Source organism: Macaca thibetana, chromosome 10, assembly GCF_024542745.1.
Source record: "Macaca thibetana thibetana isolate TM-01 chromosome 10, ASM2454274v1, whole genome shotgun sequence".
Taxonomy (NCBI): Eukaryota; Metazoa; Chordata; class Mammalia; order Primates; family Cercopithecidae; genus Macaca; species Macaca thibetana.
The window spans coordinates 95,550,406-95,575,208 of NC_065587.1; the positions used below are offsets into that span (position 1 = coordinate 95,550,406).

At 42.8% G+C, this 24,803-nt stretch overlaps 4 pseudogenes; all 4 read right to left on the reverse strand.

Moving 5' to 3' along the window:
- Window positions 1-13,196: 13,196 nt before the first annotated feature.
- LOC126929267 (NADH-ubiquinone oxidoreductase chain 5-like) lies at window positions 13,197-15,001 on the reverse strand (annotated as a pseudogene).
- A 3,120-nt stretch (window positions 15,002-18,121) lies between these two features.
- Window positions 18,122-18,798, reverse strand: LOC126929272 (ATP synthase subunit a-like; annotated as a pseudogene).
- A 292-nt stretch (window positions 18,799-19,090) lies between these two features.
- LOC126929269 (cytochrome c oxidase subunit 2-like) lies at window positions 19,091-19,774 on the reverse strand (annotated as a pseudogene).
- A 113-nt stretch (window positions 19,775-19,887) lies between these two features.
- LOC126964138 (cytochrome c oxidase subunit 1-like) lies at window positions 19,888-20,660 on the reverse strand (annotated as a pseudogene).
- Window positions 20,661-24,803: the final 4,143 nt, after the last annotated feature.

Genomic DNA, 24,803 nt, shown 5'->3' on the forward strand with positions numbered 1-24,803 from the left:
CACCTGTAATTCCAGCAATTTGGGAGGCTGAGGCAGGAGGATCACTTGAATCTAGGAGTTTGAGACTAGCCTAGGCAACATGGTAAGACCTTGTCTCTACAAAAAAATAAAATTAGCCAGGCATGGTGGTGCATTCCTGCAGTCCCAGCTAATCAGTAGGCTGAAAAGGGAGGATCCCTTGAGCCTGGGATATCAAGGCTGCAGGGAGCTGAGATCACACCACTGCACTCCAGCCTGGGCACCACAGCAAGACCCTGTCTCAACAATAACAAGAATAACAATAAACAACAATAACACCGTTTCTGGCTATGCACAGTGGCTCACACCTGTAATCCCAGCACTTTGGGTGGCCGAAGGAGGAGAATCACATGAAGCCAGACCAGTCTGGGCAACACAGTGAGACCATAATGCCACACAATAAATTTTTTAATTACAAATTTTTTAAAACTAAAACATAGTTTCTCACTGAAGCACAATATTCAGGCACAGGTTTAGCAAAGAGGAACTCCAACACAGGAACCACAAAGCAAGCCACTCCCAAGCGCTGCAGCACACCAGGAATGTGCACCTTGTCCCAAGACACTGTGGAAGACACAAGTTAGGTCAAGTGTTAGCCAAGACTTTCATCTCATCCCAGGAAAACATTTGTTTCCTAAAGGGGAAGACATGCCCTTATTGCATCTCAGTAAGTCTTTTTTTTAAGCTCTTGGACATGGAAATAAATACATATGATCAGGAGACTGGGGTTCAGTCCAACTTCCAAAAACAGACCAGTCCCTCTTATTAGAGGGAAGGTCAGGGACATGGTTCAAACTCAAAACAGGAAGCTGGCCAGGTGAGAGACTGGGATAAGAACCAAAGTGTCTTACTCAGGTGTGGAGATAAAGCCAGGCCTGTGCCTAGCCCTGAAGTCCATCTCCTGTCTCTTTCCCATCAGGAATTTGCAATCAACCTGCATGTCCACCAGGAACTTGCAGGTCCAACACAAGCCACTGACTGACCCTCCTTGCCCTACCCACTACCCTGCAGTATGACCACAAGAACACCAATGACTGACCCTCCCTGCCTTGCCCGCTACCCGACTGAATGACCACAAGAATGCCACTGACTGATCCTCCCTGCCCTACCCACTACCCTGCAGTATGACCACAAGAACACCACTGACTGACTCTCCCTGCCCTGCCCGCTACCCGACCCTATGACTGCAAGAATGCCACTGACTGACTCTCCCTGTTCTACCGGCTACCCAATTGTATGACCACAAGAAGAGAACACGATAACAAACCCGAAAATGAATCCTACTGGAAGCAGTGGCTCACTTTTTAGAGATCCACCAAGTCCACATTCCTGTGAAACAACATCTGGAAGTGACCTCTACCTCCTGCTAGTGCCTATAAAAGTGCGTATTGCCTGAGGGCTCCATTTAGCCATTGTCTAGACTTTTGTGCCCGCTTTTATGACAGTGAAAGGCCCTTGAGGACAGTGACTAGTGGCCTCCTGACTCTGACACTGGTTCAAAGCAGAGGGCTCACAAGCCTTCCCTCTGCTCTCTTGTCCCTGCATACCACTGAACTAATGACAAAGATATTACTCCTTCCAGAAACCCAGCTGCCGTGTAAGTGCTGATGAAGGTGACTTCACGAACTGCCACACGGTATAATAGCTGATGAAAACACATTAGCAGGGGGCAAAGTCAGAGACCAAGGCAGCCCGGTCTGGTCCCTGCTGTGTCTTTCACTACACTCAGATGATCAAGAGAAAACCTTCAATCACTCTCAGCCTCAGATTTTCCTTTGTATAACGGAAGGGTTTGAATAGTGTCAGAGGCTCCTCCCAGGTCTAAAATTTAAAAATGCTAATAATAATGCTCACAGACAACCATTGCATATGCTTTCCTAATGATTACCCTATTTGCAGGCACTGGAGATGAAGGAATTACATTTCTTTCAAATTATAACATGTGGTTTCCATATTTCAACCTGAATATATTTAACAGACAGAAAAATACTTACATGGACCAAGGTAATCATTGGAATTCACCAGGATAATTCATATAAAGATTAACAGGAGACTTCTCCATGCAATTTTCTCTGGCAATCTGAATTTTGAACATCTTCATTGCAGTACAGAGGTCATTGACAGAAAAATTTAAGATACCACAGTAAATACAAACCTAAAAAAATCCAGTTATTAATAGGTGGTCATTTCAATTTTTTGTCTATATATCATTAACATTTTATAAAATACTATATAAAATAAGCATCTGTGATTTGTTTAAAGTAGCCAATTATTGAAATAATACTAAGCCAACAGTAGAGGAAGAGCACAGAACATAGCCCCACTGTGCTGGAAGGCTTTTGACCGTGCACCTTCAAGTCCTGTCTTAGGAGAAAATTTATTTACTATTAAATTGAATTTCCAAGGACAATCCTCCATTTAGTTATCAAAAAGAAATGATGATGATGATGCCAAAATAATGTCTCCAAATAACTAGATATTAACTAGGAGGCCCTCAGAGCCCTTGAAAAACCAGACATTTCAATCATTTCTGCATACACTTCTGCTCTTGAAAGAAAAACGAAAGTTTAATTTGTTTCTCCACATTTAGTCTGAGTCACACATATTTTTCCTTTCTCTTCTTTTACCATACTAAATTATCTCTTATGACCCAGCCATCCCATTACTGGGTATATACCCAAAGGATTATAAATCATGCTGCTATAAAGACACATGCACACGTACGTTTATTGCGGCACTATTCACAATAGCAAAGACTTGGAATCAACCCAAATGTCCATTAGTGACAGACTGGATTAAGAAAATGTGGCACATATACACCATGGAATACTATGCAGCCATAAAAAAGGATGAGTTTGTGTCCTTTGTAGGGACATGGATGCAGGTGGAAACCATCATTCTTAGCAAATTATCACAAGAACAGAAAACCAGACACCGCATGTTCTCACTCATAGGTGGGAACTGAACAATGAGATCACTTGGACTCGGGAAGGGGAACATCACACAGCGGGGCCTATCATGGGGAGTGGGGGGGGGGAGAGGGATTGCATTGGGAGTTATACCTGATGTAAATGACGAGTTGATGGGTGCTGACGAGTTGATGGGTGCAGCACAGCAACATGGCACAAGTATACATATGTAACAAACCTGCACGTTATGCACATGTACCCTAGAACTTAAAGTATAATAAAAAATAATTTAAAAAAAAGTTAGAACACTAATTTTTCTAATTATGTGGCAAGGGGCCACAGAGATGAGAGTCTGCTCTTGCTGCATTCCTTGGTGTCTCCGGGATTCCTTTCTCTGGGACACCTAATCAATAAAACCTGTAGTAACAAGAACTTTCTCTGGAGGAGACATCACAGACTATTCATAAATAATAACAGGTCTTCAGGCATGTAAAACCTCCCCTTACTAAACCTATCTCTAAGAATGAAAAAAGGCTGGTTGCGGTGGCTGACGCCTGTAATCCCAGCACTTTGGGAGGCCGAGGCTGGCAGATCACGAGGTCAGGAGATCGAGACCATCCTGGATAACACAGTGAAACCCCGTCTCCACTAAAAAAAAAAATATATATATATATATATATATATATATATATAATATATATATATATATTTTATATATATATATATAAAATTAGCTGGGCATGGTGGCAGGCACCTATAGTTCCAGCTACTTGGGAGGCTGAGGCAGGAGAATGGCATGAGCCCAGGAGGCGGAGGTTGCAGTGAGCTGAGATTGCACCACTGCACTCTAGCCTGGTCGACAGAGTGAGACTCTGTCTCAAACAAACAAATGAACAAACAAACTTAAAAAAATGAAAAATATATCTACCCTCAAAACCTGAGTTTATACTAGTGATGAAACACGAAAAAACCAATGACATAAAATAATGACTGGATTTACCCCAGGGATGCAAGGATGGCTCAATATATACAAATCAATCACTGTGACACATCGTATCAACAGAATGAAGGACAAAAACCAAATGATCATTTAAATTGATGCTGAAAAAACATTTGATAAAGCTCAACATCCCTGCATGATTAAAAACCCTCAAAAACGGGATATAAAAGAAGCATACCTCAACACAATAAATGCCATATACAACAAATCCACAACTGGTATCATATTGAATGGGGAAAAACTGAAACCCTTTCCTCAAAGATCTGGAACATGACAAGGATACCTACCTTTCACTACTGTTATTCAACATGGTACTGGAAGTCCTAGCTAGAGCACTCAGACAAGAGAAACAAATAAAGGGCATCCAAGTTGGAAAGAAAGAAGTCAAGGTACCCTTGTTTGCAGATAACATGATTTTATATTAGGAAAAAAACTAGACTCTGCTAGAAAACTATCAGAACTGATCAACAAATTCAGTAAAGCTGCAGGATGCAAAATCAACATACGAAAATCGGTAGCATTTCTATATGCCAACAGCAAACAATCTGAAAAAGAAATAAAAAAAAAATCCCATTTCCAAGGGCCACAAATAACGTACCTCAAAATTAACTTAACCAAAGAAGTGAAAGATTTCTACGATGAAAACTATAAACCACTGATGAAAAAAATTGAAGACACAAAAATGGAAAGATATTCTGTGTTCATAAATCAGAAAAATCAATATTGTTAAAACCCACTACCTAAAGCAATCGACAGATTAAATGCAATCACTATCAAAATACTAATAACATTCTTTACTGAAATAGAAAAAAAATGCTGAAATTTATATGGAACCATGAAAGACCCAGAATAGCCTAAATTATCCTGAGCAAGAAGAACAAAACTGGAGGAATCACATTACTGGACTTTAAATTTACTACAGAGCTATAGAAATCAAAAAACCATGGTAGTGGCATAAGAACAGACAGACAGATAGTGGAACAGAATAGCTTACTTTCACTGTGTTAGCCAGGATGGTCTCGATCTCCTGACCTCGTGATCTGCCCGCCTCGGCCTCCCAAAGTGCTTGGATTACACGTGTGAGTCACCACGCCTGGCCTGTATGTGTTATACTTTTACAGAAAGAGGAGCTCAGTAGGTTTGTTTATGCCATCATCACCACAAACACGTGAGTACTGCCTTGCATTACAAGGTTAAGATGGCTATGTTGTCACTAGGCAATGAGAATATTTCAGTTTCATTATAATTTTATAGGACTACCCTGATACATGCAGGCCATGGCTGGCAAAATGTTGTTATGTAGTGCATGACTATATTACATTGGAAGAGAGAGAGAATATGCTGACACTCCCACCTGGTTCATGCGCCAGCAGGAGGAGGTCGCCCTCCAGAGACTGCAAGAGAAGGGGTAGAACTCCTCATTGCCCTGGCTGTTCCTCCACCACTTCCACCGAGACTGTGGTACAGCACCCGAAGCTTCCTACCCAGCCCAGTCCTGGCCGGGCAGGCCCCGCAGCGCTCCTACTCCCTCTTCCCGGTTCCCGGACTTGTTCCTGCTGCCACCACTAGTGTGGATGTCAGTACAACCATTGCTGCTGTTGCCCTCAATGCACGGCCCACCATGCAAAGCTCCTACTACCTGGCCACACCGCAGCCCTGCCCCCGCCATGGCCGCAGCTGGCCGTCCTCTTACCGTTCTGGCCCGCTGCAGTCTCCGTAGCTGCCACCAACTGCAGTGAGGCGAGCGGCAGCCCCAGGCCATCTGCAAGTTGCCAGCATGTAACTCCTCCTCCTCCTGGCATGGAACAGCTGGGCAGGCAAAGCCAAAAAAGCCTAGAGGAGCACGCAAAGTGATAGCGTTAGACCCTCACCCTGTCATCCTGGCCACTGGGTGGCAGGGGCTGGTCTCAGTGAAGGCACTCACATCCACCCTCCGAAGTCCAGCCTCTCCTTTTGGCCCAAGCGGACCAGGAACTGGGGCCTGGAGTGGAGAAGGGTAACACCACATTGCCTGGCTCCAATCCACAGGAACCGCTGGGCACACCAGGGCTGCGCTCCTTGGGGAGCAGAACCAGCAGGAACTCACACCCAGCAGCCCTCCCACCCAAGCGCCGGTTCCCGATCCTGATGCCTCCACCCACAGAGCCCTGTCCTCCCGTGGTGTCCGCTACTCCGTGTCTGTCGTGCCTACGGGTCCCAGGTGGTCTCCGCAACACAGAGAGAAAGGTCGTGGCCCCGGGAACCACAGAGGGTGTTGGGGCCTATGCCCTGCTCAGGATTCCTGCGGAAACGCTGGGCGCTTGCTGCACTGGAGCAGGAGCAAGAGGAGATCACCCTCTAGAGTCTGGAGTCCAGGGAGAGAAGGAAAGCTCCTTCCTTGGAGACCACTGCTGTTGCTGTAACCTCTGCCGCCACTGGCAGGACAGCTCCTGATAGTGCCCCTAACTCGCTGCCTGCTGTTGGCCCCGGGACAGTGCCCCCAACACCGCTCCTCGCCACTGCGGTGTAGAACTCAATAGCGCCCCCAATCCGCCCCCACCTGGGACATCGCAGCACCAGAACATTTCCCCATCCTACCCCCTGCCGTGGGCTATGCAGCCACTGAGAGGACCCATAACCCACTGCAGGCAGTGAAGCCCCAGGCAGAGCACAGCAACCTCCTCCCTGCCGTGAATAGTGCAGCCACGGATCCTTAAGGTCCGCAACCCCCTCCCCACCAGGGGTAGTGCAGCACCACATAGCAGACAGCACCTCCCAACTATCCCGCAGCCACGGGGAATGATGCCCTGGATAGCGCACCCCACCAGCATCCCGCCGTGGGCAGTGTAGCCACCGTCAGCACCCCAAAGCGGTATGCCGCTGCCAGAAATATAATCCCCAATAGCGCACAAACCCGGCCCCCACCACAAACAGTGCAGCAGCTGACAGTGCCCCTAACTCGTCCCCACTGACCACAGAGCAGCCCCCGAACGGTGCCCACAACCCACCCTACCACCCCGCCTGCCACCGGCCAGGTATCGCCCCCAAACTGCCCCTTGCTGGGGGGAGTGTATCTCCCAATAGCACACCCAACCCACCCTCTATCATGGACAGTGTGGCCCCGATAGCGCCTGAAACCACACCCTTTAAGCACCTACCTGCACCCCTCACTCCCCTGCCCCACCACCAACAGTGTAGCACCGGATACTGCCTCTAACCTATCCCCCTGCCACGGGCATTGCAACCCCACATGGTGCCCCCACCAAGCCCCCCGTCATGGGCAGAGCAGCCCCGGAGGGCATCCCCACTCCTCTGTGGGCAATGAAGCCCGAGCAGTCAGGACCCCGACCAGTCCTTCCACCCCCAAGCCGCTGGCAGTGTAACCACAATAGCGGCCCCAACCTGGCCCCTGTCGGGGGCTGTGCAGCACCCAATAGAGCCCCCAACCAGCCCTACTGCTGCCAGCAATACAGCCAAGATAGTGACTCCAACCCGCCCCCGACACCGCCACCCCACCCACACCCCCACTACGTCCCCCTGCTGCTGAGAGCAGTGCAGTCCTGACAGCACACCTGAAACTAGTGACGCCGGGAATAACACTCTAGCACGCCAAAATAGTGACGTTGGAATAACACCCCAACCATTCCCCGCTGCGGGCAGCCCCGGACAGCGCACCTACCCCATCGCCTTTCTACGCTCTGGCCAGCTGCAGTGTCCATCGCTGCCACCAACCACAGCGAGGCGACCCAGTGAGGTAAAGGCCAGCGAGGCCAGCCACAGTCCCACAGGCTCTAGCCTCCAGCCTGTGGTAGGTGCCTCCTCCTCCTTCCCTTCCTGTAGCCAAGCATGGAGCAGCTCTCACCACCAGCTGCCTCTCTCCATGGCCGCCACACACCAAGCAGAGGAAAACCCTGGCGCCACAGGCTCCAGCTTTCAGTGTGGGGGCAGACCTGGCTTCTGCCTTCTCTAAACTGCGACTGGAAGAAACACACGGACTAACACGGCAGAGCCCACAATGGCATGACTCCCATTAGTATGCCTTATATACTGAGGTTGTGCAGGCCCAGTTCCTGGACTTCATGTTCTGATTGGATGAGAGAAAACTGCTGTGCCTACTCTGATTGGACGTTATTTTCATGTTCTGATTGGATGAGAGCAAGTCTTAGACTAACCAATCAGAATGTGAAAATAAAGTCCAATCAGAGTAGGCCTAGCTTTTTCCTCCCATCCAATCAGAACATGTAGTTTATAATCTCGGTATATAAAGCATGTTACGTGGGCGTAACTTCGTAGCTGCTCCATTCCCAGTTTGGAGTAGGAGGTGCCAGCTGCCGCAAGCTGGAGGCTGGAGCCTGTGGGGCTGTGGCTGTCCTCGCTGACTCGCCTCGCCAGCTTGCTTTGATCGCTGCGGTTGGTGGCAGCCGCGGACACTGCAGCTGGACAGAGCATAGAAAGGCGTCAGAGTAAGTGCGCTATCCAGGGCTGCACTGCCCGTGGCCTGGGACGGTTTGGGGGCCCTATCTCCTCAGGTGTCACTGCCCGCCTTGAGTGGCTAGTTGGGTGTGCTATCTGGGGCTGTGCCGCCAGATAGGTTACGACCATTATTGCTTGTATGAAGTGATACATTAATCCAATGTGATATAAGGAGTTCAGTGGTGTGTTTGGAATTTTTTGTATGGTTGGTGTTGAGCTTGAACGCTTTCTTAATCGCTGGCTGCTTTTGGGCCAACTATGGAGATTAGGTTTTTTATTCTGTATACAAGGTTTTTTCCTAATGTCTGAAGAGCTGTCCCTCTTTAGACTAGCAATTAAGTTTACAGGGGATTGAGTAGTTCTGTAGGTAAACTTAAGGTTGAACTAAGATTCTGTCTTGGATAAACAGCTATCACCAGGCTTGGTAGGCTTGTCACCTCTACCCATAAATCTTCCCACTATTTTGCTGCATAGACGGGTGCGCTCTTTCAGCTGTTTTTGGGTAGCTCGTCTGGTTTCGGGGAATTGAGCTTTAGTTCTCTTTGCGAAATTGTTTCTAGTTAATTCATTATGCAGAAGGTATGGGGTGAGTTCTTGCTATTTTGTGCTTGTTTGATATTTTTCGCTTTCCCTTACGGTACTGTATCTATAGCGTCAGGATAGAATTTCTATCGCCTATACTTTTGGATTAGTAAATGGTTTAGTGTAAATTAGTTTGGTATTAGTTTTGATTGGATTTGGAGCTAGTGTTAGCTCAAGGCAATCAAAGGGTATTGAGATCTTCCGGGTGTAAGCCGGATGTTTTATATTAAGCTATGCCTTGATTTATCCAAGTGGACCTTCCAGTACACTTACCGTGTTACGACTTATCTCCTCCATATAAATATAGGGGTGTTTAGTTAAGTTAGTCCTTAGAGTGACGGGCGGTGTGTGCGTGCTTTATGGCCTGGTTCAATTAAGCACTCTGTTCTTAATTGACTGCTAAATCCTCCTTGGACTCTTAGGTTTCATAAGAGTTATCGTGGGGCTTTCTGGAGTAGAAAATGTAGCCCGTTTTTTACCATCTCATAGGCTACACCTTGACCTAATGTTTTTGCAGGGACGGTTATGCTAACTTTGTGGCCTTATCAGGGTTTGCTGAAGATGGCGGTATATAGGCTGAGCAAGAGATGGTGAGGTGGATCGGGGTTTATCGATTACAGAACAGGCTCCTCTAGAGGAATGTGAAGCACTGCCAAGTCCTTTGAGTTTCAAGCTGTTGCTTGTAGTCTTCTGGCGAGTAGTTTTGTTATTTTAATTATTGAGGTTTAGGGCTAAGCATAGTGGGGTCTCTAATCCCAGTTTGAGTCTTAGCTATTGTGTGTTCAGAAATTTTAAAGCCACTTTCGTAGTTTATTTTACATCAGCTAAGGTTTTACAATTTAGATGGAGTTTAGCTTTATTCGATTAGATCTTAAACACCCTTTACGCCGGTCTCTATTAGCTTGGGTTAATCGTATGGCCACGGTGGCTGGCACGAAATTAACCAACCCTAATTGTAGCATAGCTTAGTTAAACTTTAGTTGATTGCTAAAGGTTTGTCACTGCTGTCTCCCGTGGGGGTGTGGCTGAGCAAAGTGTTTTGAGCTGCATTGTGCGTGCTTGATACTTACTCCATATGATCATTGTGATTTATAGGGTGTCCTCACTGGGGCGAGGATGCTTGCGTGTGTAATCTCGCTAAGAGTTAATAGTAAGGCTAGGACCAAACCTATTTGTTTACGGGGTATGTAAGTCCGTCTAGACATTTTCAGTGTCTTGCTTTAGGTGGATTAAGCTACGTAAACAGGAAAAAAGTATAGTTGTGAGGTTTTGTCTTTGGGGTTGTGGTATAAGGATACAGATTTAGTAGTGAGTAAATGCGTGGGAGCGAGAAAGCAGGAAGAAGATGGAAATTGGTGTTAAGAGTGGTAAGGTGAAGTAATTTTATATTAGTTGAGGGAATAGCAGTTGAAGTTGTGCATAGCTAAAAGATGAGAAGGTAAGCTCTGGCTGGGCAAATGAAGGCTTTTGTTTTTGGGGTTTGGCAAAAGCGAGTTTTTAAGGGGAGAAGTCAGAGATAGGGGAGGGGGGGTTTGTTAAAAGTTTCTTGTGTTTTTGTAGTGTAATTAGGAATGGGCTGTAAAACAGTTATTAATATGTCTTACAAGCATGAATTAAATAACACCTTGTAGGAATCATGTGGGGCTAGGATATTGAACGTGGGTGCGATCCATAATGGCATGAACTAGGAATCAAAGACAGGCGTTGCGGGATGTGTTGTGGCGGGACCAGCTTTCTGCGATGGGGTCGCGTACAGACCAGAGATAAAAGATACCAAATGCATGGAGAGCTCCCGTGACTGGTTAATAGGGTGATAGACCCGTGATCCATCGAGATGTCTTATTTAAGGGGAACGTGTGGGCGATCTTGATTGTATGGCCCTGAGGTAAGAACCAGATGCCGGATACAGTTCATTATAACTACCCCCACGGTTTATGGGCCTGGATCGAGGAGAGTAGCACTCTTGTGCGGGATATTGATTTCACGGAGGATGGTGAACAAGGGAGAGGGATATCCGTAGTGACGAGGATTTATTTAATCAGATGTGCTATGTCCGGCAAATGATGTGATGTACTATGTACGGTAAGTGAATAATTAGGTTGGTTGGTATTCGGGGTGGGGACATTTGGACTTTGAGGCTTAATATAATGTGTTACAGTTGATTAATTTATGAGAATACTTGCTTGTAAGCATGTCGGGGACTGTTGTTAGTAAATATGTAATGATATGTGCTAGGTACAGTTAATCATATATAGTACTATATAATATTCATGTTGGCTAGCAGTAATGCACGATTTACATAAAAGTGTATTAAAATAATGTAATACTTAAGTTGCATTTAAAGTTTGCACACCATAGAATAGAGAAAGTAGTTCAAATTAGAATGCCAGTTTTGGGTGTTGGTGGTGAAGTTAAGTACTTTCTTTCTGAGTTGCCCTAGGGGAAGTTTTCCATTTCCAGTTTACAAGACTGGTGTACTGATTTGTACTACGAGGGCAGGTTCACTTGAGTAAGTTGTTTTTGGTTAGAGAGGCAAGTGGTATTAAGACTCAAATTGTGATAAAGTATATTACGGATGCTACTTGTCCGATAATCATAAAGGGCTGGTTTACTGGTTGGCTTCTGATTCAGGTGAGAGGTAGTAGAATTGTGGTTAGGAGTCAAAATAGGGATTGGCTGAGTGGGCGGAATGCTATACTTTGTGGTTTAGATTTGTGGAGAATGGGTATGATTGCTAAGATAAGGATTGATAGGAGAAGTGCCAACACCCCTCCTAATTTATTGGGAATAGAGCGTAAAATTGCATATGTGAATAGGAAATATCACTCTGGTTTAATGTGTAGAGGAGTGTTTAGGGGGTTGGCTGGGATATAGTTATTTGGGTCACTTAGAAGGTCAGGTGAGAATAGTACTAATGTTATTAAGGCTATAAAGAGGAGGATTAGGCCTAAGATATCTTTGATTGTGTAGTAGGGATGGAAAGTAATTTTGTCGGAGTGGGAGGAAATTCCGCAGGGGTTATTTGATCCTGTCTCTGTAGGAATAATAGGTGCAGGGTTGTAAAGGCTGTGATAATAAAGGGTAGGATAAAGTGAAGGGTGAAGAATCATGTAAGAGTAGGGTTCTCAATGGAATACCCGCCTCAAACTCATTGGACGAGGTTGGTTCTGATGTATGGAACTGCTGATAGTAGGTTTGTAATTACAGTGGCACCTCAGAATGATATTTGAACTCATGGGAGTACGTAGCCCATGAAGGCTGTTGCTATGGTTATGAGTAGAAGTGCAATGCCAATGTTTCAGGTTTCTATAAGAAGATAGGAGCCATAATAGAGGCCTCGACCTACATGTAGAAAGAGACAGATGAATAATATAGAGGCACAGTTAGCGTGGAGATAGCGAAGGATTCAGCCGTAGTTTACGCCTCGGACGATGTGTGCGACTGAGGAGAAGGCGGAGGAAGTGTCTGGTGAATAGTGTATTGCTAGGAATAAGCCTGTAATAATTTGTAGAATTAGGCAGGTTGCAAGAAGTGAGCCGAAGTTTCATGATATGGAAATGTTGGATGGGGTGAGTAAATCAATAAAGGTGTAGTTAATTATTTTTAAAATCGGGTTAGATTTGCGTGTTGGGATCATTGGTGTTTTTGTAGTTGAAGTACAACGATGGTTTTTCATATCATTGGTCATGGTTGGAGTCCATGTGAGAACAATGGCATATATTTTATTTTTATTAAGTGTATTATTAGTCATGGGGTTTGTGGGGTTTTCTTCTAAACCTTCTCCTATTTATGGAGGGTTAGCATTGATTGTTAGTGGTATGGTTGGTTGTGTAATTATTTTGAATTATGGGGGGACTTATATGGGTTTAATGATGTTTTTAATTTATTTAGGAGGCATTATAGTTGTTTTTGGTTATACTACGGCGATGGCTATTGAGGAATACCCTGAAGCATGGGGGTCAGGGTTTGAGGTTTTTGGAAGCTTTCTGATAGGGTTGGCGATGGAGGTGGATTTAGTTTTATGAGTTTTAGATTTTGATGGGTTGGTAGTGGTGGTTAATTTTGATAATATAGGGAATTGGGTAGTTTTTGAGGGGGAGGGATCAGGGTTAGTTCGAGGAGATTCTATTGGTGCAGGTGCTTTATATGATTATGGGCGTTGATTAGTAGTGGTTACTGGTTGAACGTTATTTGTTGGTGTATATATTATTATTGAGATTACTCATGGTAATAGATTATGTTATTAGGAATAGAGTTAGAATAAGGGGAATAAGGAAAGAGAGGGAGTAAAACTTGATTATACCTTTCTGAGTGGTTGTGATGGTGAAGGTAATAGTGTGGATATGTGAAATTGTTTTGGGCATAGATTTTTCTAGTCAGATTGAGTCCAGTAAGAGGGAAGATAGGTTTTGGCTTATAAGTAGATTTTGGTAGGAGGTCATACGGTGGATTGTAGTGGGATAATAACCTAGTATATTAAAGAATTTAAATACATGTGATGGTATATTTATTTTAAGTTTGTTGGTTATGAGAGTAAGGTCTAGGGCTACTAGGAAGCCCAGAGCGGTTAGGTACAGGGCTGAGAGTTTTAGGTGGAGGGCCATTGTTGATTGGGGGAGTGAGGTAGGAGAGATGTTACAGGTGATGAGAAATCCTGCTAGCATACTGCCGATTGTGAGGCGTTTGATTGGGTTCAATTGGGTGGGGTTATTCTCGTTAATGTTGATTGAAGTTGGGAAGCGAGGTTGTCCTGTTAGGGTTATGAAGATAGTTAGCATGCTGTATGTGCTTGTCAGGGATGTGGCAATGAGAGTAATAGATAGGGCTCAGGCATTGGTATATGACATGTTTGCGGTTTCGATGATAAGGTCTTTGGAGTAGAAGCCTGTGAGGAAAGGTATACCTGTGAGTGCTAGGTTGCCGATGATTAAGGAGGTTGAAGTAAGGGGTATTATTTTAAATAATCCTCCTATTTTTCGAATATCTTGTTGGTTGTTTAGGTTATGGATAATAGATCCGGAGCAGATGAATAGTATAGCTTTGAAGAAAGCATGAGTACAGATATGTAGGAATGCTAGATATGGTTGATTGATCCCAATAGTAACTATGATGAGGCCCAGTTGACTTGAGGTGGAAAAGGCTACGATTTTTTGAATATCATTCTGTGTTAGGGCGCAGACTGCTGTAAATATGGTGGTGATGGCTCCTAGGCATAGTGTGAGGCTTTGGATTAATGTATTATTTTCTATTAGAGGGTGGTAGTGGATGAGAAGGAACACCCCGGCGACAACTATTGTGCTGGAGTGGAGTAAAGCTGAGACTGGGGTTGGCCTTCTATGGCAGAGGGTAGTCAGGGGTGAAGACCAAATTGAGCTGATTTTCCTGTTGCTGCCAGGAGAAGACCTGTCAGTGGGAGAAGACTTAGGTTGGAGTTTAAGACGAATATTTGTTGAAAGTCTCATGAGTTATAATGTAGGGTAAATCATATTATGCTTAGGATAAAGCCAATATCGCCGACGCGATTGTATAAGACTGCTTGAATGGCTGCTGTGTTGGCTTCTGTTCGAGTGTGCCATCAGCCAATTAGCAGGAATGATATAATTCCCACGCCTTCCCAACCAATGAAAAGTTGGAAGAGGTTATTGGCGGTGATTAAAATTAGTATAGTGGTGAGAAATGTAAGAAGATATTTAAAGAATTGATTAATATTTGGGTCTGAGCTTATATACCATAGTGAGAATTCTATAATAGACCAAGTAATGAACAATGCGATTGGGATGAATATGATAGAAAAGTGGTCTAATTTAAAGCTTAGTGTTAATTCTAATGTTTGGATTGTTATTCAGTGTCAGTTTGAAATAATTGCTTCTTGATCCAGGAAAATGTATAGGACTGTGGGAAGGAGGCTGATGATAAGAGTATATATTATAGTTGTTTTTACATAGGGCGGGTATGAGTGCTTTTTATTGGGTTTAATAAAAGTAATAGTAATCGGTAGGATTAGAGTGGTTAGGGTTATTATGGTGATGGAGGTATACATGGTTGTTACTTTTACTTGGAGTTGCACCAATGTTTTTGGTTCCTAAGACCAATGGATAGCTGTAATCCTTTAAAAGTTGGGAAAGCCGTATTTATTAAAAACGGAGGCATGGATTTGCAGTGCTTGCTAGCTTTCTCGGTAAATAAGAAGTGGTAGGCCTCTATGATTAGATTCACAATCTAATGTTTTGGTTAAACTATATTTACAAGAGGTAAAGCCTAGAATAATACTGGGGTTAAGGGACAGGAGGATAATAGGGGAGAGGTACATAAATTTTAGTATGTTTTCTCGTGTAAAGGAAGGTTTTGTGTTAGTAATATGATATGTGAGTATTCCTCGTTGTGTTGTGGTAAATATATAGAGGGAATAGAGGGCTGTGATCAGTATGTTAAGTCCTGTAAGTGTAATAGTGACATATGATCAGGAGAATGAGGTTATTATTACAAGGAGTTCCCCTACTAGGTTAATACTAGGGGGTAGGGCAATATTGGTAAGGTTTGCTGTAAATCATCAGAAGGTTATTAGTGGAAGTAGCGTTTGGAGTCCTCAGGAAAGTAGTATGATACAGCTATGGGTTCACTCATAGTTTGATTTGCTAGGCAAAATAGTATGGATGAGGTGAACCCATGGGCGATTATAAGAACAATTGCACCAGTAAAGCTTCAGGGGGTTTGAATGAGGGAGGCTATAATTACCAGGGCTATGTGACTTACTGAGGAGTATGCGATGAGTGATTTTAGGTCTGTTTGTCGAAGACAGGTTGAGCTTGTTATGATTATGCCTCATAAAGACAGTATGAGGAAGGGGTAGGCTATGTATTCTGTTGTGGGACTAAGGATAGAGGTGAGTCATATTATGCCATAGCCACCTAGTTTCAGGAGTACTGCGGCGAGGACTATTGACGCAGCATTGGGAGCTTCAACATGGGCTTTGGGAAGTCATAAGTGTAAGCCGTATAGGGGTATTTTTACTATGAAGGCTATTATGCATGCTAGTCAGGTAAGACTGTAGGATCAGGTAGTTGTTAGTTTTTGAACTACAAGCATTAGTAATGTGATGTTTAGTGAGCCTAAATTATTATAAGCACAGATTAGCATAATAAGTAGGGGGAGAGAGCCGACTAGCATATAGAATAGGAAGTATGTGCCTGTGTTAAGGCGTTCTGGTTGGCTGCTTCATCGGGTGGTGATAATTAGGGTAGGAATGAGAGTGGTCTCAAATAGAATATGAAATATGATTAGTTCTGTAGCTATAAATGTGAAAATTAAACAGATTTGTAGGAAGACCATTATAGAGAGGTAAAACTTTTTTCATGGAGGGGATTCATTGTGTAAGTGGTATTGGCTTGCTGTGATTATAAGAGGTAAGAGTCAGGCGGTTAATATTAGGAGGGGTGTTGTTAGTGCGTCGGAAGATAAATAGGTTGAGTAGTTAAGGAGGTTGTTGCTGGTTTGGTTGAAAAATAACAGAGGGATAGTACTGATGATTAGACTATGCACAGTTAGGTTAATTCAGGGAAAATCATGTTGTCGGTAGTGGTATAATTATGGGGATAACTATTTTTTACATTGAAGTAAATTTAGGTTGTGGATATAGCCTATACCGTATGTGTTGGAGATTGAGATTAGTAGGGCAAGGCTAATCGCTGCTTCACAAGCAGCAAATACTAGTAGGGCAATGGGTATAATATTAGCTAGGGAGGAATGTATGTTTGAAGCTGTAAGAGCACTTATAATAAATAGTGATAGCATTATTCCTTCTAGGCATAGTAGGGAGAATATTAAGTGTGTATGATATGTTAGCATGCCTAGGAGTGAGATTATAAATGCTAGTGTGATGCTTATATAGATGAAAGGCATTTGGTCACTATGACTATCAAAATCTAATGAGTCGAAATCATTTGTTTTGTTTAAACTACTTACCAATTCGGCTCAATCTAGTCCTTTTTAGTTCATTCATAGGTCAGACTGAGAGTTAGAAGAATAATTAGTATAATTGAAGATTTAAGCATAGTTGGAAGCTCTGTTGTTTGAAGGGATCGTGGTAGGGGTAGTAGTAGGGCGATTTCCAGGTCAAATAGTAGAAAAGTAATGGCAACTAAGAAAAATTTTATGGAGAAAGGAATACGGGCAGGGTTTAATGGGTCAAAGCCGCATTCGTAAGGATCGGTTTTTTCTGCATAAGAATTCAGTTGAGGTAGTCAGAATATGATGATTATTAGTAGTAGGGTTAGAAGAGTGTTAGTCATTAGGGTCAATACTAGGTTAATTACTCTTTTTCGAATATTATCGAAACTAGTTGATTGGAAGTCAACTGTACTAGTTATACTAAAAGAATAGGACCCTCATCAGTAGATAGAAACATAGAGGAATAATCAGACGACGTCTACAAAATGTCAGTATCAGGCAGCGGCTTCAAAGCCAAAGTGGTGGTTTGATGTGAAATGATAGAATAGTTGACGGATAAGGCAAGTAATAAGGAATGTAGATCCAGTAATAACGTGAAGTCCGTGAAAGCCTGTGGCAACAAAGAATGTTGAGCCATAGATACCATCGGAAATAGTAAAGGGTGCTTCCAAGTACTCTGAGATTTGTAGTAGGGTGAAGTAAATGTCTAGTAGGATCGTAATGAGTGGAGCTTGAATTGTTTGTATTCTACTACTCTCTATTAGACTATGATGGGCTCAGGTGATTGTAACCCCTGACGCAAGTAGTACAGAGGTGTTTAAAAGAGGTACTTGTAGTGGATTTAGGGGAGTAATTCCTGTTGGTGGTCAGTGTCCTCCTAGGTGTGGGGTAGGAGCGAGGCTTGAGTGGTAGAATGCTCAGAAGAAACCAGTGAAGAAGAGAATTTCTGAGATGATGAATAGGACCATTCCATAACGAAGGCTTTTTTGGACGGGTGTTGTATGGTGGCCTTGGTAAGTACTTTCTCGGATGATGTCACGTCACCATTGGTATAGGGTTAATATATTGGTTAGTAGGCCTAGTATTAATAGAGTGGTGGAATGAAAGTGGAATCATATAATTAAGCCAGATGTTATTAGGAGAGCTGAGAGAGCTCCTGTTAGTGGTCAGGGGCTGGGTTTAACTATGTGGTAGGCATGAGATTGGTGGGTCATTAGGTGTTATCATGTAGATAAAGGCTAATAGTGTGAAAACATAGGATTGGATCAGGGCTACTGCGATTTCTAGGATAGTCAGTAGTACTAGGAGTACGGAGATTAGTGAGGTAGCAGGGAGGTTGATGGCTGATAATGCTAGTGCAGCACTTCCTATTAGGTACATTAGTAAATGGCCAGCTGTGATGTTAGCAGTTAAACGTACAGCTAGTGCCACTGGTTGAATAAGTAGGCTAATTGTTTCAATAATTACTAATGTAGGAATAAGGAGTGTGGGTGTACCTTGTGGCAGAAAATGGGCTAGAGAGCTTTTAGTTTTGAAGCGAAGACCTATAACTACTGTTCCTGCTCATAGGGGAATCGCTACAGCTAGATTTATAGATAGTTGGGTGGTGGGTGTAAATGAGTGAGGTAGAAGTCCGAGAAGGTTAGTTATTGTAATAAAAATAATTAAAGACATCAGCATCAAGGATCAGGTTTGTCCTTTAGTATTATGGGTTGTTACTATTTGTTTTAGAGTGAGTTGGATTAGGTTTTGTTGAATAGTAATTAATCGGTTATTAATAAGGCGCTTGGAGGTTGGAAGTAGTAATGTGGGGAGTAGGCTGATGGGTACTGCAGCAGGCTGGCCTAGGATTGTTGGAGCGGTAAATGGATTAAATAGATTTTCATTCATTTTAATTGTGAAGGGTTGTTGTAGGTTTGTGTACTGGGGTTTTTTGTAAGGGGGTGAATAGTAATTTGTGTTTAGTAGTTTTAATTGTATAATAAGAAATAGTGTGGGGAGTATAGTTATGATAATAGTAAGTCATGTGGATGTATCTAGTTGGGGCATTTCACTGTAGAGAGGAATGTTTCTCTCGATCTTCAACTTAAAAGGTTAATGCTAGAGTAGCTGTACAGTGTATCGGTAAGACTATTTTGTAGAGAGTTGTGGAGTGAGGTGTGTTAGAAGTGGGGGGGGTGGTCTATAAGGTAAATACAGGTCCTATTTCAAAAATTTTTAGTGGAATTAATTCTGCGACAATAGGTATAAAGCTATGGTTGGCGCCGCAGATTTCTGAGCATTGTCCGTAATAGACGCCTGGTCGTATAGCGGTGAATGTAGTTTGATTTAAGCGTCCAGGAACTGCATCTGTTTTCAGACCTAGGGTAGGAATTGTTCATGAGTGTAGAACGTCCTGAGATGTGATTATCATTCGGACGGGGGCTTCAATTGGAAGAACTACTAAATTGTCAACTTCTAGAAGTCGAAGGTCTCCTGGGTTTAAGAACAGCGGGGGGAGTATATAAGAGTTAAAGATCAGTCCCCCATAGTCTGTATATTCGTAGCTTCAGTGTAATTGGTGTCCAATTGATTTGATAGTAAAAGAAGGGTTGTTGATCTCATCTGTTAAGTATAGAATGCGTAAGGATGGAAGAGCAATTAGGATTAAAATGATTGTGGGTAAGATAGTTCAAATGGTTTCTATATCTTGAGCGTCTGTGATATTGGTGTTGGTTAGTTTTGTCGTAAGGGTTGAAGACAGGACGTATAATACTAGGAAGCTAATTAAGGATACGATTATAAAAGTGTGGTCATGAAAAGTGATTAATTCTTCTATGATAGGAGATGTGGCGTCTTGTAGGCCTAGTTGAACTGGGTGAGCCATATAAGATATATAGGGTTTAACCTATGACTTAGCTTTGACAAAGCTATGAAATAGTTTTTCTAATATCTTATTGAAAAAGTTGAACAGGTTGCAGGGTTGGCTTGAAATCAGTTTTAGGAGGTTTGATTCCTTCCTTTTTCGCATAGTTTAATGTAGGCTGGTTCTTCAAATGTGTGATGGGGGGAGGGCAACCATGTAGTCATTCTAAGTTGGTGGAAGGTTGTTCAATTAATAAGACTTTATGCTTTGAGGCAAAGGCTTCTCAGGTTATATAAATTATTAATACTACTGCTACTAGGGAGATGAAGGAGCCTATAGATGATATAATATTTCATGTGGTATAGGCATCGGAGTAGTCAGAATAGCGTCGGGGTATTCCGGATAAGCCAAGGAAATGTTGTGGGAAGAAAGTTAAATTTACACCTACAAATATAATGGTGAAATGAGCTTTAGCATAAGTTTGGTCTAGAGTGTAGCCTGAAAATAAGGGAAATCAATGAATAAAACCTCCTATGATAGCGAATACAGCTCCTATTGCCAGGACGTAGTGAAAGTGTGCTACAACATAGTATGTGTCGTGTAGTACAATATCTAGTGATGAGTTTGCTAGTACGATACCGGTCAAGCCCCCCATAGTAAAAAGAAAGATAAAGCCCAAGGCTCAAAGTATTGCAGGGGATCATTTGATATTGCCTCCGTGAAGCGTGGCAAGTCAGCTAAAGACCTTAACGCCAATGGGGATTGCAATAATTATAGTGGCAGAAGTAAAGTAGGCTCGTGTGTCTACGTCTATACCCACTGTAAACATATGATGGGCTCATACAATAAAGCCTAAAAACCCAATTGATATTATAGCTCAAACTATACCTATAGCCAAATGGTTCTTTTTTTCCGGAGTAATATGTTACAATATGGGAAATTATCCCAAACCCAGGCAGAATGAAGATATAGACTTGGAGATGGCTGAAGAATCAGAATAAGTGTTGATATAAGATAGGATCCCCTCCTCTAGCGGGATCAAAGAAGGTAGTGTTTAGATTTCGGTCTGTTAGTAGTATAGTAATGCCGGCAGCTAGTACTGGTAGGGAGAGGAGTAGAAGGATGACTGTGATTAATACTGATCAAATAAATAAGGGGGTTTGATATTGAGATATTTGCAGGGGGTTTTATATTAATGATAGTGGTAATGAAATTGATAGCTCCTAGAATGGAGGAGATGCCTGCTAGGTGAAGTGAGAAGATAGTTAGATCTACAGAAGCTCCTGGGTGGGAGAAATTTCCTGCTAAAGGAGCATAAACTGTTCAGCCTGTTCCAGCACTGGCTTCCACTATGGCAGATGCCAGTAATAGTAGAAAGGAGGGGAAGAAGTCAGAAACTTATATTATTTAGGCGAGGGAATGCTATGTCAGGGGCACCAATCATTAGAAGTACTAATCAATTTCTGAAGCCTCCAATTATGATGGGTATGACTATAAAGAAGATTATGACGAATGCATGGGCTGTAACAATAACATTATAGATATGGTCGTTGCCTAGTAGGTTGCCTGGTTGACCTAATTCAGCTCAAATAAGAAGGCTTAGAGCTGTGCCTATGATTCCAGCTCATGTGCCGAACAGTAGGTAAAGAGTTCCAATATCTTTCTGGTTTGTTGAGAATAACGGTAGACGAACATAGGTGGGAAAAAGGAAGGGGAGGCGGGTCAAATGGCTGAGTAAGCATTAGGCTGTAAACCTAAAGACAGAGATTAAGTCCTCTTTTTACCAGCCCCGAGGTGATTTTCATGTTGAATTGCAAATTCAAAGGAGCAGCTAATTTCTGCTGGGGCTTCTCCCGCCTTTTTTCCCCTGCGGTGGGAGAAGTAGATTAAAGCCAGTTGGTTAGGGTATTTAGCTGTTAACTAAAATTTGGTGGGTTTGAGTCCCATTAATCTAGTAAGGGCTTAGCATAATTAAAGTAATTGATTTGCATTCAGTTGATGCAGAGCAGAATCTGCAGTCTTTATGTGTCTCAGAAATTAAGCATGGTTTGACTTACTAAGGGCTTTGAAGGCCCTTGGTCTTACTTAACCTAAATTTCTAGAAGATGGCTAAGGTTAGTGGGGAAATTGGTAAGAGGAGGGTGGTGAGGATAATGAGTGAGGGGATGAGAAGTGTGGGTTTTGTGCTTTCGAATTGTCACTTTATTTTTGTATTGTTGGATGTAGGAAGTAGTGTTATGGAAGTGGTGTAGATTAGGTGTATGTAAAAGTATAGGTTGAGTAGGGTTATGATAATTATAAAGGTGGGAATGGTGAAGTTATTGTTTTTTGTGAGTTTTTGGATGGTAATTCATTTGGGCAGGAAGCCGGTTAGTAGGGGAAAGCCTCCTATAGATAGGAGAGCAGATGATATTAATGGTATTAATCAGGTTAGTTTGTTTCAAGCGCGAGATAGTATGAGAGTTGTGGTGCTTGAGTTTAGGTTGAGAGCTAGGAATGCAGTGGTTGTTATAATAATGTATATAGCTAGGTAATAGATTGTGACATTTGGGTTGTAAATTAGTGTTATTATTATTCAGCCCATGTGAGTAATTGAAGAGTGTGCTATAATTTTGCGTAGTTCTGTTTGGTTAAGGCCCCCTCAACTGCCGACTATAATAGATAGAGTTGAGAGGGTTAGGAGAATGCTTGCATTAGTTGAAGGGTATATTTGATATATAATTGAAATGGGGGCTAGTTTTTGTTATGTGAGGAGGAGTAGGCCGGAAATTAAGGATGTCCCTTGAGTGACTTCTGGGACTCAGAAGTGGAAAGGAGCTATCCCTAGTTTTATGACTAGGGCTGTTGTTATAATTAAAGATGAAAGTTTGTTGATGTTGCTTGTTATGGTCCAGCATCCAGAGAGCAGGTTGTTGGAGATGACTGCTATTATGAGAATTATAGATGCGGTGGCTTGTATTAGGAAATATTTAGTAGCGGCTTCTGTAGAACGGGGGCTTTTCTTTCTGATTAGGATTGGGGTGAAGACTAGTATATTTATTTCTAAGCCTGCTCAGGCGAGGAATCAGTGTGAGCTTAGTGACGTAATGAGAGTACCTGTGATTATGGTAGAGTAAATAAGAAGTTGGGCTAGTGGATTAATTAGTACGGGAAGGGTATAACCAACATTTTCTGGGTGTGGGCCCGATAGCTTATTTAGCTGACCTTACTTTAGGATGGAGTCTGGTGGGTAGCACGGAGAAATTTGGGTTCTCAGGGGTAGGTTCGATACCTATAATCCTAGAAATAAAAGGGTTAGGGCGTCTGTCATTTAGTCTATCAAAGTAACTCTTTTGTCAGACATATTTCTAGGTCTGAGGGGGGATGTTGGAGATTGCAATAGGTGTTGAGATATGTCATATGAGAAGGGCTAGTGTGAGTGGGAGGAAGTTTTTTCATAGTAAGTGTATGAGTTGATCATAACGGAATCGGGGCTATGCTGTTCGGATTCATAAAAATAAAGAGGTTAGGAAAAGTGTTTTGGTGGCAAAGCATGTAGTAAATAGTTCTGGGGAGTGAATAGAGTACAATGTGCCTAGGAAGATTGTGGTTGTTAGAGCATTTATTATAATAATATTTATGTATTCAGCCATAAAGAACAGAGCGAATGGACCTGTGGCATACTCAATGTTAAAGCCCAAGACTAGTTCTGATTCGCCTTCTGTGAGGCCAAAGGGAGCTTGGTTTGTTTCAGCTAATGTGGAAGTGAATCATATTGTAGTCAGGGGTCATAATGGTAGGAGGAGTCAGAGATACTCTTGTGTTGTGATAAGTATATGAAGATTAAATGAGCTGCTTATCAATAAGATTGACAAGAGAATAATAGCGAGAGTAACTTCGTATGAAATTGTTTGGGCGACAGCTCGTAGTGCTCCGATTAGTGCATAGTTTGAGTTTGATGCTCATCCTGATCATAAAATAGAGTAGACGGTTAGGCTAGATGTAGCTAGGATAAATAAAAGTCCCAGGTTAAAGTTAATTAGTGGGTGGGGTATAGGGAGAGGAGTTCATAGGAGAAGAGCAATGGAAAAGGCCAAGGCTGGTGTGGTAATGTAGAGAATGGTAGTAGATGTTGAAGGTTTTAAGGGCTCCTTGGCGAATAATTTTATTGCGTCAGCAAAGGGTTGTAGTAATCCATAAGGGCCAGCAATATTTGGCCCTTTGAATAATTGTATATAGCCTAATAATTTTCATTCAATAAGCGTGAGAAATGCCATAGCAGCTAGTACAGATATAACAAGGAGTAGAAGGTTTGTTGTTGATACGGTGTTAAGAAGAGGAGTTGAACCTCTGATTGTAAAGTTTTAAATTTTATGCAATTGCCGGGCTCTGCTATCTTAACAAACCCTGTTTTTGGGTTGAGTGGGTGTTATTTTGTTAGATGAGATTAGGTCATCTATGGAATGAGGGTACTTTATGAAGTGGGCCTTATTTCTCTTGTCCTTTCGTACAGGGAGAAATATAGAATAGATAGAAACCGACCTGGATTGCTCCGGTCTGAACTCAGATCATGTAGGACTTCAATCGTTGAACAAACAAACCCTTGATAGCTGCTGCACCATTAGGATGTCCTGATCCAACATCGAGGTCGTAAACCCTATTGTCGATATGGACTCTGGAATGGGATTGTGCTGTTATCCCGAGGGTAACTTGTTCCGTTGGTGAAGTTATTGGATCAATTATAGGTGTTAGTCCGTTTTGGCTTGTGTAGCCTTAGCATAGGTTGTTCGGAAGTTTAGTTATGCTCCAAGGTCACCCCAACCAAAATTTTTAATGCAGGTGTAGTGGTATAAGGGTCGGTAGATTTATGTAGTTTTAATTGCATTAATAAAGCTCCATAGGGTCTTCTTGTCTTATTGTTTCATGCCCACCTCTTCATGGGCAGGTCAATTTCACTGACTGAAAGTAAGAGACAGTTGAACCCTCGTGGTGCCATTCATGTGAGTCCCCATTTAAGGAACAAGTGATTATGCTACCTTTGCACGATCAGGGTACCGCGGCCGTTAAACAT